The sequence below is a fragment of the Cebus imitator genome, unplaced genomic scaffold (genome assembly GCF_001604975.1).
Source record: "Cebus imitator isolate Cc_AM_T3 unplaced genomic scaffold, Cebus_imitator-1.0 Scaffold67, whole genome shotgun sequence".
Lineage (NCBI taxonomy): Eukaryota > Metazoa > Chordata > Mammalia > Primates > Cebidae > Cebus > Cebus imitator.
The window spans coordinates 2,555,643-2,570,706 of record NW_016107382.1 but is presented as its reverse complement, the minus strand read 5'-3'; the positions used below and the strand labels follow the sequence as shown (position 1 = coordinate 2,570,706).

General features: G+C 35.8%; 1 long non-coding RNA gene across 1 annotated transcript in view; it reads left to right on the top strand.

Moving 5' to 3' along the window:
- The first annotated feature begins 674 nt into the window (after positions 1-674).
- Positions 675-15,064, top strand: part of LOC119471628 — a 33,093-nt gene continuing 18,703 nt past the window's right edge. The window contains exon 1 of the long non-coding RNA XR_005200689.1: positions 675-753. This is a non-coding gene — a long non-coding RNA (uncharacterized LOC119471628). The remainder of the gene's footprint in view (positions 754-15,064) is intronic.

Sequence of the window (15,064 nt, the reverse complement as noted above, 5' to 3'; positions counted from 1 at the left end):
TGACCACAATTCTAAGTTTAGCTGATTGCTCAAAACCCACCAGCTGTACTACACATCCAGTAAAGGGAAGTAAATTAGCCTACTAAGCTATGCCTTTTTGAGCTATGCCACTTGATAGGTGTTATGTTCCCTCCTTGAAGTCTTAAGGAGTTATATGATACAATTCAGGGCTTTAGTAATGTTATGATTATCTTATGACATCAATTCTAGAGCCTTGCAAATCTAATGCCACAATCCCACGGCTTGGCTCAAATACTCGATAGTTAGGATGGGAGTGATTGCTGGTGAAGTGAGACTGTAAATCCGAGTGAGTGAGGTTAGACGGGTGGGTGCATGTGTGGAAAGAGAGTTTTATATTTCAATCTCATTTTCTGAGCCTGGCTTTCCCTTTTAAAGATAGAAACTGGAAAATTCTACTGACGAAAGGGTAAAGCAATACCTTTTCGGTGTCAGTTTCCTTTCTAAAGGGAACTCATATATTTGGGCCTCTTCCCAGATACAATACTGAAATCTCTTGGTTTTTCCCATACCACGCTCCACTTCATTAAAAGGGACATGAAAAGGTTTTCTTGATCAACTAGTGTTTATCAAATGTTTTTGCTTCACAACACACCTAGACTATTATTGTCCTTCTGTGCCCACACTGGCGTGAACTAGAAAAGGTGCTGGAAAAGAGGAACTTCACTGATTTCTAGCTCACCTGACTGCAACCTATCATACAAATGTTGGAAGGCTAATATCTCAGCCTGTCTGGTAGGAAGATCATTTCTTTAACAAACCAAAATACTTATTTTGTATTATAAAAATATTTATATTCATCTTAGGAGCTTGAACCTTACAAAATGGCCATTTATAGTCAGTTAACAGCAACTTCTTATGGTTCATAGTAACAGAAAATATGAATCTCTAGAAAAGCACAAAGAAAAAAGTAAAAAAAAAAAAAAGAGTCTCATCTCTATAGCTAAGCGATCATATATTTTACATTTTACTCTATGTTACATCAATACATTGAGTTTCCCCTACTCTTACACACATACATGTACTTGACATTATTTAAATCATGTCACAGTACATGATTTTTGTGACCTGTCTCTTTCTGTTAATATTTAATAAGAACCTTTTTCCATGTCATTCAGTATTCTATAATACAAGTTTCAATGATTGTTATATCCAGTCATACGGATAAGCAAGTTAATTTAATTTAAGCAACTTCCTATGATCAAATATTTGCCAGTATTTTGCTATTTAAACTTATGCTGCTATAAACATAAGGGAAACTTCTGCATACAACTCCAGTTACACTCCGGGTGTTTCTGGATCAAAGTACATGCACACGTTCAGACTTTTTAAACTTTTTTCAGGCTGGATTTCACTCCGTTACATGGGCTGGAGTGTAGTGGTGCGATTATAACTTACAGCAGCCGTGACTGGCTGGGCTCAAGCAATCCTCTTGCCTCAGCCTCCTGAGTAGCTGGGAGGGACCACAAGCACCCACTACCATGCCTGGGTCAATTTTTTTTTATTTGTAGAGACAAGGAGTTATGTTTGGCATTTATTGTGACCTTTCCACTAGAATCTGAGGGATTAAAACACCTCAGCAGCCTGCTTAGTGCTATGCCTTTCCCCTCAAAAATCCCAGTCCATTGCAGACATAGATTGTGGCAGCTGCAAACAGACAATGACCTGAGTCTTCATTCTAAGAAGAGTTCTTTGTTTGAAATTATACATCTTCAGCCCCTAATTAAATTTCTCATCTAATAATGAAGTCAGGCAGAGGACACAGCAAGTGAGTGACAGTCCACTCCTTAGAAGCAAATGCATTACCCCGCGTCAGCTGCTACCCATGTTAGAGAGATCCTTGCTAAGTTAGAACAGATGCTAGGAAGCCCATGGCTTCTAATGGAATGGGGCAGTGGTTAAAATTAGACAAAGATATAGCTTATTTAAATGTTAAGGAAATAAGAAATTCTTAAAGACAAAAAGAAAAAGAAAAACCTACTCACCTAAAACGTCTGGTTTTTTCCACCCCAGGGGCCATTACTTGGCTAACATGTAAAGAACATAAAAACAGTCTTCAAGAAAAGGATACATTTAAAAAAAAATTATTAAACCTATCTAATGATAAAATAGGCTTATTTATGAAATAATGGTTTTTCCAGAGTGTTCAGGCAAACTGATTACCCCCAGTTTGAAACAGTCACATTAAACATAGTTACATTATTAACACTAATTATAGAAATTTAGAATTGGTTTTGCCCATTTGCCTCTACTACTAGCCAATGAGTTTTATTGCTAACTAATACTCATCAATATTATATAGGGAATGGATAATATGATTTCAGGGCTTCTGAGTGAGCCTCTTAATGTCCAAAATACTCCTCCACAATTAGAAATTGATTTTTTTTATTTAAAATTGTAATACCTCTGGATAGCAATAGATCATTTCATTTATAATTCAAAGTGAATGAGTTATAAAACCCTTTTCTGGGAGAGAAGTATGACACGAAGTGGAGAAACTGGGTACCTTTGGGCAAAGTATGAAAAAAGAAAAAAGTTGAGGCATAGGGTGCTGAAGACAAAATTTTCTGACTACATATGTTGTTGTTCTTTTAATATTTATTATTATTGTTTTATTGAGGGTCATTTTTAGATGCAACTGATGTTCTGAGTGATTTAAAGCTGTTCTTTATTTTTAAAAGCCCTAGCTTAGCCAATATGATATGAAGGTCATTCATTAAGCTCTGCCAAACTCTTTCACTTGTAAAAAGTTCAAATAAAACTGTTTTATTAAAATAGCAGAAGTAAAAGCAAGGAGGAAGAAAGGATGGAACACAGGGTGTGGTTGGGATCCAAATGTTCCTGGCATTGGTGGAGTGAACTTCTTTGAAACCAAGTATTTAGGCTTGCCAGTTGGTCTAAATACAGTCACATTCTCTCCCTCACTTGCAACTAAATATCATTCATTCTTTCAGTCATTCACTTAATGAATATATATGGTGGGCACCAAATTTATGTGTCAAGTTGCCAAATCCTACTGTGGGCTCTTGGGCTACAGCAGTGAACCAATTAGATAAAACCTCCTTGGCTTCATGCAATTTACATTAGAGTTGGATGTCCCTTGGAAAAATAGGATTAAACCCCAGATGGCTGTAATTGTGGCAACAACAGAAGAGGTTTTTAGTTTAATCCTACAGCAATCTGAATTTAATAAATCTAGTAAAATCCTAACTAGCAAAGCAAATGCCAGTCTGTCCCAGAATTATTCTTCAATGTGGGAGAAATGTATTCCTATTAAAGCCCTCTCTCAAAAAAAGGCTCCCGTATTTAAGTGGAAAATGTGAACTATCACAAAATTTAGCCAAAATTAGCTTCTTGTAGTCTGAAAACTTTTCAGCCAAGCAAACTGCATAATCCAAATACAACCATTTTTTTTTTGCATTCTTTCCTAAAAATCTAACATACATGCTGCCAATGTGTATGCTGCCAACGTCGTCAATGCACTTTGCTGTAAGAGATTAAAGATTGGCTACAAATAATTTTCAATGAATAACTCTAATTAGCCGCTAAAGTTGGCATATTTCCTGCAATCTGAAATTAGATCTCAGAGTTGAGTTGACATGAAAAAGCCCTATTAACTCTCTAGGCTTCCAATTCCTATTTGCTGGGGAAATTAGAGTTTTGAATTTTATTGGCCACTAATCTGAAGAAGTGGTAATCTGACTACAGTCAGCGGTAATAAAAAGATATGTGGAACTGGACTTCCAGTTTCCTTCTATTCCACTGGAGGGACTTTCTGAAATCAACCCATAAAAGCAATATACCTGGGATATATTTCAGTGGATTTTTAAGAATAAAAGAAAAAAAAAACTATTTTGAAATGCTAAAAACACAAAACTTTAAAATTATTCATATAATCCTCGTTAACGAAAAGAACTGTTTTGATCTAATGCTATCCACTGATAGATGCATGAATATTTCTTAGCCCCAGTTTTGAATCCTTTCTACGAGAGGTTTATCTCTTCATGTGCCCCTGTTGTGGAGTCTGGGAAATAGTGCACATGCTTCTATTAGGTAAGTGGCTGGGAACGGCTGTTTAATAACATCTAATGCCATCGTCCAGCAGCACAAGACTGCGCCTTTTCACAGCTGTGCCATTTCAAGGCAGCATGTGTGCTTCATCACTGACTCTTGCATTATAAATAAGGCCTGAGGTGGATCCTCCTGTTTGAGAGTCCTGTGTGCTGTCATCAGCTGCTGTAGGGCCGATCTGCTGATAGTTAACACACCAGATGTCTGGTACAGCCACGTACACTTTTGGAGCTTCATTTGGATACGATTAATCATTCTCCTTCACTGATTTCAGTGGAACAACAAAAAAGATGGAACAAAGGGGATGAGATGAGGCATAGAAAATCAGTGCAAGAATTCTGAAATAGAGAATATATTTCACTAAAATAATAACTTCTTAACTGTTGGAATAATTTGTATTTTACTAAAAGTCTTCTGTCAGAAATACTTTCAATACTCTATAAATAACTTTTCACTTAAGAAGGTATTTGATAATAAATCTTTCCAGGGGGAACAGGGTAACTTCAAAAGTGTACACACCAAGATTGGTGTCTGGTCACTGATGGCTTTTTAAATTAAGAAGATGGTATCGTTTTTGTAGTTTACTTTCCATAAAATTATCTTTAAATTATAAAACCTAAAGTGCAATAAAAATTTACTGTATAAATACTGAAAGTTTACAGTTTTGATTTTTTAAGTCACTATTTATAACAGTGATAAAATAATTAACTATATTTGCTTTGACATTTTTTGTGTGTATCAGATTTTTTTAAAGGCTTAGTAATTCTTTGAATATAAATGGTGCTTTTCCTATACATTTACAACTGTTCTCTGAATATTTGGATATTTTTAAAAATATATTTTTCTAAGGCAGATAATTGACAAGTTTTATTCCTTAACACAGGAGAAAGTTGAAGTACCAAAAAAAGAAGCTAATCCTTTTTTATAATTTAGTAATATAGACATATTAGTTCTATTTACTTCCTAAATAAAAATATTAATGAACAGGTACAAGTTGAGTATTTTAAAGTTGTCAGCACAGGTTAAAATGTAGAACTGAGTTTCAAACCTATAATTTATGCTATTTTTTTCTGAACATGAGAAGACAATTTTGTTATTTAAATGAAATTTATAAAGATATATACGCTTTAGGAGGCCGAGGCGGGTGGATCACGAGGTCAAGAGATCGAGACCATCCTGGTCAACATGGTGAAACCCCGTCTCTACTAAAAATACAAAAAATTAGCTGGGCATGGTGGCGCGTGCCTGTAGTCCCAGCTACTCAGGAGGCTGAGGCAGGAGAACTGCCTGAACCCAGGAGGCAGAGGTTGCGGTGAGCCAATCGCGCCACTGCACTCCAGCCTGGGTAACAAGAACGAAACTCCGTCTCAAAAAAAAAAAAAAAAAAAAAAAAGATATATACGTAGAGAAAGAGAATATAAAAAGGTTCAAGCTGAATTTAAAAATAGATATATATATATAGGGAAGACTTTCTAACAGATATCTTAATAGTGTTTCAGGAAAAGCAAATAAGTTATAACCAGTTTGGATGGTGTTACTAGTCACGGTTCTTCCGTAAAACAGAACCAGTTTGTGTGTGTGTGTGTGTGTGTGTGTGTGTGTGTGTGTGTGTGTGTGTGTGTATTATACAAATATATTTTTGTATCTTTGTATAAATATATATTTTTATACTTACATATATTTATATGCATTTATGGGGGCTGGTAAGTCCAAAATGTGTATGTCAGGCCAGTAGGCTGGAAATTGTCAGGCAAGAGCTGATGTTGCAATCTTAAGGCAGAATTTCTTCTGCTTTAAGGAAACCTCAGTCTTACTCTTAAGGCCTTCTAACTGATTGAATGAGTCATATCCACATTATTAAGGGTCATCATTACTCAAAGGTCACCACATCTACAAAACACCTGGGCACGGCAACATCTAGAATAGTATTTGATTAAATAACAATAGCCCAGTTGACACATAACACTATTACAGAGTGCAGGAAATGCCTCTTTTGCGCTGTTCATATGGACATTGTACTCCCACGGCATGCTGGTGAACTTGGTGAAGAAACTGAATATTATTTTAATAACTTTAGTTCATCAACCTACTTTGACAGTAAATCTTTCATTTTAGAAAAATTGCTCACTATATAATGCTACTCCTTTTCACTTAACAAGCACACCACTCACATTTTCAGGGGAACAAATATATTCTGTGGAAATCAGATAAGATTAGACTTCTCGCTGAAGAGAGGAAACCTGCCTCCAGATGGTCAGGCCATGCCCTCACGCTGCGGCATAGCTCAGTGCTTAGAACTGGATTTTCTAGGTTTGTATCTCACTTCTGAGATTTCCTTGCTGTGTGATCTCAGTATCTTTATCTGTGAAATGGGGACACTGATATTTCTACTTCAGAGCTTGTGGTGAAGACTATGTCTCACAGACAGAGCTATGGAATTGTCAGATAATACTATTTCTGGAGGAGGAGAGAACAGCTGGAAATTCTTCAACTTGTCCTCTCCATGCCACTGAAATAAAACCAAGTATTGCAATTTATGTTTCTGAGCCTGGTAAACAGTACTCAAATTTGAGTCTGTGAGCTAATACCAGTCAGGAAACCATTGGTTACAGATCTTAGTGAGATAAATACATAAGGCTACAGCAATTCGATATTGCTGTAATATTTTTATTGTATTTTATGAAAGTGGTATCCCACAATGGGTTAGATAAGCAAAAAAAAAAAAAATAGACAAAATGATTGATGATTGGTTCTTCTCCACATCACAAAGGGGTTCATCTTGGAAACCCCTATGAGTAAAATTTACCTCCAGATAAAATTTCAATGTTAATTTTATCAAAATTCAGTTTGCTACCTCATCCAGAAAAATAATAGTTGTAGTTCCTGCCATTGGTTTGTAATGTGAATACACATCCTTGGTGATTCTCTGTTTGGGTATTTGTCTCCTTAACTGGAGTGTGAAACTGACATGTCAGGGGTCCCAGTGACTGCAACAGTGATTGGCACACTTCTATCCGATGCTTGATAACTACGTTTCCAACGAATGAAAGTATAGGTAAATGACAGGAAGAAAACTAGTCAAGGATGGAAAATAAGCTTGTTATTTTTCTGATTTATAATAGGTTGAGTGAGAAAAGCTAGAGATATTAATAGAATTATAAGAAATATTTATATTATATGGTCCCTTTTAGATACTGTGCATGGTATAAAACATATACTGCCTTTGACTCTGAGTATAGATTTTTAATCATAGTTTTGAATGACCGAGCCATGTTGTAAGTGCAGGTTGGAGAAAGAGAAGAAAAGAACAGGAAGATTTGCTCTAGGAGAAATGCACATTTTACAAATTAAATGATTGGAAAGATGCCATTTGTTTAAGAAGGAAGAGTTGTTGCTTCCAGCAGCATTTGTTGACACTCATTAAACCTAAGAACAGTAGAGTTTACGGGAACTATAATTGTATCAGCATGATGATTTGGAGAGTTTATTTGGGTCATTTTTCCAAAACCAAAAGGACAAGAAACATTATACTAGATGTCTGCATGAGGCTTGAAGCTGGCATCTCTGACTCAATAATGCTTTGTTAGGATGACTTCCTTTCAAATAAGCCTGATGTTTTTTTCTGGCATGTAAGGTGACATCTCTTTTCCTGAATTCTTGAGAAAATTTTTTTTTCAATAATGGCTAGTTTTCTGGCCATCACTCAAGAGTCCCTGCTGCCATTTCACATCATTTTCATGCTGTTGTACTAACACATCATATCAGCTCATCGTAAAACACAGACTTGGGAACTAAAAAAAAAAAGCCAATAATGATTGATCTTTTAGTATAAGTAATTTATGGTTAATCCTGGAAAGATCAAAAGAAGTGCGTTCAACTAAAATTTATTTGGACTCTAAGGAATAGTCAAGAATTCTTTGTTGTTTATGGAGTAGAAATAATATCATTTACCAGTAGGCATATGAAAACTTAAAGCAAATAAAAAATCCCTACTTTTTATCTACCTAATATGAAAGCAAATTGCCATCTATGATTATATAGCATTAAAATAATTCATAATTATTGGGTTCTACTGTTTCTCTGGCACAATGTCATGAAATACTAAATGTCATCATAGTTGACTACGTGATTTATGACAAATTATTTACAATCTCTGACCCTCTATTTCTTCATCTCAGATAGGAATACATAACATGTAACATTATTGTGACTTTTAAATGTCATTTGAATGTTAAGTGACCAGCATCGGTTCTGGTTCCCCAACAAGTGCTGATTTACATTCTCTGTACTCTCCTAGGGGATCCTACTTTGAAGCAAACTAAGTTTGCTTTCAGATCTCTAGTTGTCTACTTGTCCACATGTTTGTAGCTCAGTAGCTACAGTGAGTTCAATTAGACATGGCAGAGCACATTTTAAGTTTGATATAGTCTTTTTCTCCATTAAATGATCTGGTTTTTTTTTTTTTTTGAGGCTATTTAAAGATGAATTTGTTCATTTCTTGAATACACAATTCAGGCATTGCCAGGCCAATATCAATAATTCAACTTCTTGTCTACTGCAGGTTGACATACCTAAACTTAATCCCATTTAAAAAAAAATTTTGTTTGTTTTCTTTTCCAAATCTTAAAATTGTGAGCATAAAGCTTGTTCTTTCAATTTTGTTTAATTTTCTTTACCCACAAGAAAAAGAAAAGGTAAAGTCTATAAGAAATACTAAGTCTAAAAATGGTGTGTTTAGGAAATTACTTTCTAGATCTCCCTGCTTAATTTCCATCTATGTAATTTCACAACGAATTTATTGGTTTGATTTTCATCTATCTCGTTCTCGTATTTCCTAAAAGGCATGAGCTGATTTGGCCAATTTTTTGTGGCTACAGAGAGTTGAGAAAGTATCCTAAGTTCATATAGATTCTTCTCATTTCATTAAAGTTTCTTTTATATATACTAGAAGGAATATTTCATGGTGGATACAATTAGTTTTGCCACACGTCTAAGTCATTTGTACATGAAGGTGACAGCAGTGATGGGAAGTCCTGAACCATCCATATATTTTTCTTTGTAGAAAACAAGCCTGCATAGTTCTAAATATTTGTGTCCCTACAAAATTTATATCCTAATCCTCAATGTGATGGCTTTAAAAAGTGGGTCATTTGGGAGATAATTCGGTTATGAGGGCAGAGAGCTTATGAGAGGATTAGTATCCTTATTTTTAAAAAGGCCCCAAAGAGACAATCCCTCCTTATGCCATGTCAAGTTACAATGAAAAGGCAGCCATCAGTGAACCAGGAGGTGGGTTCTCACCAGATACTCAAGATACTAGCACCTTGATCTTAGACTTCCCATCCTCCAGAACTATGAAAAATAAATTTTCGTTATTCATAAGCTACTCAGTTTATGGTAATTTATTATAGCAGCCTGAACAGACTAAGACAAAACATTTTCCATATGAGCTAGGAGGACACTTATGTAGACTCTTGGGAACAGAAAGTTTTAACACACATTCATACACATGCACACACACACACACACACACACACACACACTCAACTTCCCTGGCATAATGCTCCAAACAGCTGAAGTAAGTACTCTGAAAGTCCTTAAAATTGTGTGAAAATGGTAATGCCTTTAACAGTAATAATTATTTCTTCCCAGCACATTGGAGGTATCTGAATATTTACCATCAACATTTTTAATGAACATGCTTTTCCATGTAACTATGCATAGGGTCCTCCCTTCAGATATTTAGGAGACCACATATAATGGATGTCCACAAACCCCATTTGACAGACGAGTTTTAGTGCGAAAAGTCATACATCATCCTCTCAGGTTTGTTGTTTTTTAGTCTTTTTTCATTTAAACATACTGGTTTTCTTTTTTTTTAATTGAATTTAGAGGCCATTAGACTTGGGTGGCTCTGGCACTTCAAATTCTTTGGTGAACAAACCAAAGCCTGATATAAACAGTAAATTGAAACTAGGGTTAACTATACCAATCAGAAATCACTAACTATGGGAATAAGCAAGCAAAGAAGGAGAGAATGAAGATGCTGAAAAAAACTGGGGAACAGAACATAAGAAAACCAATTTAGGAGGAGAGTAGCTATGGACAAACGAAAAAATACCACTTCCTATGGACAGAAAGAAACCTCAAAGGCATGGAAAATAATTCAGGCAAGATAATGAATTGTTGGCCAGGAAACCGAGGGAGCAAGCAAATGAGGGTGTTTCTTTCATCCAAAAATATTGACTATATTTTGGGGTTATCATTGACTGAAAGTTAGGTGGAGAATTAGATTTGAGACTTGTACCATGTCATATTGGAAAACCAGATCCATTTTACATTAACTTATACAATGCATTTGTGTTACAATATATTTTCAAATACAGCACCAGAAATAAGAAACACCCCTGCACCCCACCGCCACCAAAAAAAAAAAAGAAAGAAAGAAAATAAATCACCAACTAACTTCTAACTAGGAGCTTTCCACTCTAACCAATTAGAGTTGATTTGTTTGTCGTGCTTCTGCAAACACTTTCTAAAAGTTTCCCTTTTTGCCCCTCCCAGCAGAGTGCTAGCCACCTGTGGTCTGAAGAAGCTGATTGATGAGTCACTGACTGTTCTAATAAATCCTTTAGAAGTTAAATGTAATAAAGCTTTTCTTTTATCAATACCTTTCACCTGAGACCTTTTCTCAACCAGTCCCAAAATTCCCAAAGTAAGCACATCCCAAGAATAGCTAGTATTTACCTTGAGCATGAATGGTCTTACAGTCTAGGAATGCAGAATGGATTGACTAGTAAAAATCAGATAATGGCATAAGTCATTTGTTTAAAATACAGGTGGAGGCCTAATTAGAGACCAGAAGAATTAGTAATACATGAGCAGTGGTTTCTATATTCCTTAGGGCACACTGCATGTATCAATGAGACAATGTCTTTTAGAGTAGTTGCCTCATGACCACACCTCACACGTGGCACACCTCAGTCACAGGCTTTGTGGGAGGCAAAGAGCAGGTGAGGAAGGCAAGGGCTCAATGTCTAACATGCTGAGACAAATACATTGAGACCTCAGAAAGGAGAGATAGTTTCTTTTCAAAACTCTTGAAATATTTAATACCCTGGAGTGAAGTAAATCCTAAATTAGAATTCCATTTCCTTCTAAATTTTTTTATACGAGCTGTGGCCTCTTTTGTATTTTTCTTTTTGTCATTGTTAGCTAATAGATATGACATTTCTATTTTAAGTTTTGACATCTTCTTTCAACATATTACATAAGTAATAATCCTGCATGGTTATCTCTTATTTTGAAATGTAAGTAGCTTTCAAAGTTATCAACTTATAGTGGATTACATGGAGGAAGAATAGAAGATTTTGATGCTAAAAAGCATAGATTGATGAAAGCAAACAACTAATCATCCAATAATTACTGAGCATGATAGACAATTATACTTTTTGATGCCTCAAGGAGTTTATAATCCTTTGAGGAAGACAAGTCATAAATTAAAATTTAATCTGTAGCAAGAATCAGCAAACTTTCTTTTTGGTAAAAGTATTTCATTTTGCAGACCTAAAAGACAAGTAGAAGACATTGTATACCTACTCACTTCTAAAGAGAGAAGATGGTGGCCCTGCCCTACCCAGTTTGCCTGGAATAGAGTGTGGAGGGCGGTGGGCCAGCTTGAACGGCTGCAGTCAGGTGGAGATATACTCCAAACCAGGGAAACCATCCTGAGGTGGAGGGGCCTGTTTGGGGGTGGAGAGGCAGCTACCTTGGTCAGATTTAATCTCTGCTCCAGTGATACCCAGATCCCTGTATGCATTCTCTTCCCAGAAAGCCCTGTCATTTCAACTTAGGCAAATGGCCAGAGGTGAGGTGACTCATGGAGTTACTGATTTCCTGACAGAGATTCTACTACTTTGTGCCTGGCAGTTGCCTATTGCTGAGTTCCCCGAAAAATAGATGATGACCTTGAATAGCAGTGAAGCCCAGCTGCAGGGCAGAGAAACAAGCATGGGAGCAGAATCGGGGACAGAGAGATTCCTGGGCTTGTTCTCTGTGGTTCATAATGCTAAGCTTGCTCAATATGGATGCCCATAGGCCACAGTGATTTATAGAATCCTTGTCATGTACCAAGCACCCAACTAGATACTCAAGTACAAGGATGAAACAATCACAGTTTTATTGCATTTATCTCACAATAAAGGGTTTAAATAATACTCTAAAAATATCGTAATAGATAACTTTTGCCAAAGTTAATTATCATAATAACTTGGAATTGTGGTCAGAAAGAAATTCATTATGAGGATATATATTAATCTTCATGTTAAAAGATACAATTGAAGTGAGAAGAGAGACTATCTCAGATATGGAAATAAAATTGTTAAAGAATAATTTTTTCAAAAGTCAAATCACAACTATTATAAAATATAAAATAGATGTATGTCAAAGATTTTACATAACTAATTTTGATCTTTTTCATTATTTAAGAAATCCGTAAGATGTAAAAAAACAATTTTTAAAAGGTAAAAAATACATGCCTATATGAATACAAAAGAATGTGGAAATAAATTTGCTATTACATACAAAATTGGTGTCTTCAGCAGGCTAGAAATCAATTTCATCTCCACCACACAAAACTCATTTGCGTTTCTCTGAAAAGGAGCTATTTGCATCACCATCATCTCTTCACAAATTATCTCCACGGTGTTGCAAAATACTTAAAGAAAATGAAAGGCACACATCCTTATAGAATCCCATAACCCCAGACGTGTCCTTGAGGTAATGCTCAACATTCTATTGTAAAGGTTACCACTTATCATTTCTCAATTCCAAAATCCTTTACCAGACAATATGAAAAAGAGTAAAAAGAAAATACAATGTATTTGGTTCAGAGACATCTATATAAGGTGCTTAGTTCTTCATCATCTAAATTGCTTAGAATTGCTACCTGTAATAGACTATTTTTACATAGTAAACCTTAAAGAGTTAAAACTATATTCTGACGTTAAAATTTCTAGCATCTCAGTAGATATGTAAGGAAACTATTGAGGAATTCAAATTGGTGTAGACTGGGAGCTTTTCAACATTCTGTAAACGCCATAATGCACACAGTCACCCTCCCAACTCTATTCACAGGGATAGTCCTGCTCACTGTGTTAGCTCAAATAAGTATGTGCAAAGAGAAGAAAAAAAAAACAAAACAAAATCAAAACAAACAAACATTAACAGCTTGGCAACCAAGGAAATGTCTATCACAAAGCCCATTCACTTTACTCCAAAGAGATAAATAGGGGCTAACAGGTAATAAATTAAGAAAGTCAGATTCCTTTGTTATGTATCAGATCTTCCCATGTTAAAATTAGCATTAGACTAAAAACAAAAAATGCACTAACAGCAAGACAGCAAAGGATTAGAAAAAAAAACCTACCAATTTGAACTCTTCAAAGTAGTGGGACCAATTTGATATAACAGTTGTAGTGCTGTTAGGGCTCTCTAGGGTTACTCGAGTAATAAAGTAGCACCCTGTCAAAACACAGCACAATAAACGATATTCATGGCAATTGTTTTGCATCCTGAATAAAGACTCAAACCAGGTTCAGAACATTTTCATTATGAAGACAATTAAATACACTACATATATTAGGAATAATTCCACTAAAGTTTATTTATTATGGTTTTAAAATCTGAGTGCTCAGAGACAGTGTCAGATTATTTTAAAAGGTCAAAATGTTGAAGTTTTTTTATAATTAGGAAGAATGCAAGTACAGGTAGAGGCAGTGATTATAGGGCGGGATAGAACGATAGTAATTAGGTAAAATACTGGTCAACTAAAAAAACCTTGGCAAGTTCTAAACTACTCTACTAAGAAGTAAGATGAATGGTAAATTTCTAGTGTTCAAATAATTAAGAATACTCCCAAGGAAGAGAGAAATTTAATCAACTGCAAATTTGTAACATTCAACTTTCACATTGGATGATTAGTAGCTAATATTTACTGTGTTGCATGCTATAATATATGTCACTGTATTAAATGATCCTTAATATATATGATTAGTATCTCATTTAATACTCAAAATAATCTTATATGAAAGGCATTGTTATTATCTCCATTTCACAGATGAGGGAAAAAAAAGAAGCTTACAAAGAGATTAAGGTTACCAGCTACTCTGTGGCAGACGCAATCTGAACCTAGATTATATGAGTCTAGTACATGGTCTTCTAAACATTCACCTATTTTATTTTCCACTTAATTTCCAAAATAGTAATTTGAATAATATTTTAGTCAGGGTTCTCCAGAGAAACAGAACCAGCAGGAGATAAGTAGGTGGGTGGGTAGGTAGGTGCATACATACATGCATGCATGCATACCTACATACATACATACATACATAGTTAGCTAGACAGACAATTATAGGAATTGGCTCAAGCAATTATAGAGGCCAAGAAATTCCACAATCTGCTGTCTGCAACATGAGGACTAGAAAAGCCAGTGGTGAAACTCAGTTCAAATCCTAGGGCCTGAGAACCAGGGTTGGAGATGGGGACGTGAGGCCTGATAGTGTAAACCCAAATAGAGAATAAAAGCCTGAGAACCAGGAACACCAATGACCAAGGAAAAGATAATAAAAGTCCCAGCTCAGATTGAACAAATTAGTCTTTCCTCTACCATCTTGTTCTATTCAGGCCTCAAGAGACTGGCTGGTTCCTACCTCCACTGGTGAGAGTGATCTTTACTCAGTTTACCCTTTGAAATACTCATGTTTTCTGTAAACACCATCACAGACGCACCCAGAAACAATATATTACCAGCTAGCTGAGTGTTCCTTAGCTCGATCAACTTAACACATACAATTAACCATCACAGGGCCGGGCACGGAGGCTCACACCTGTAATCCCAGCACTTTGGGAGGCCGAGGCGGGCGGATCACGAGGTCAAGAGATCAAGACCACCCTGGCCAACATGGTGAAACCCCGC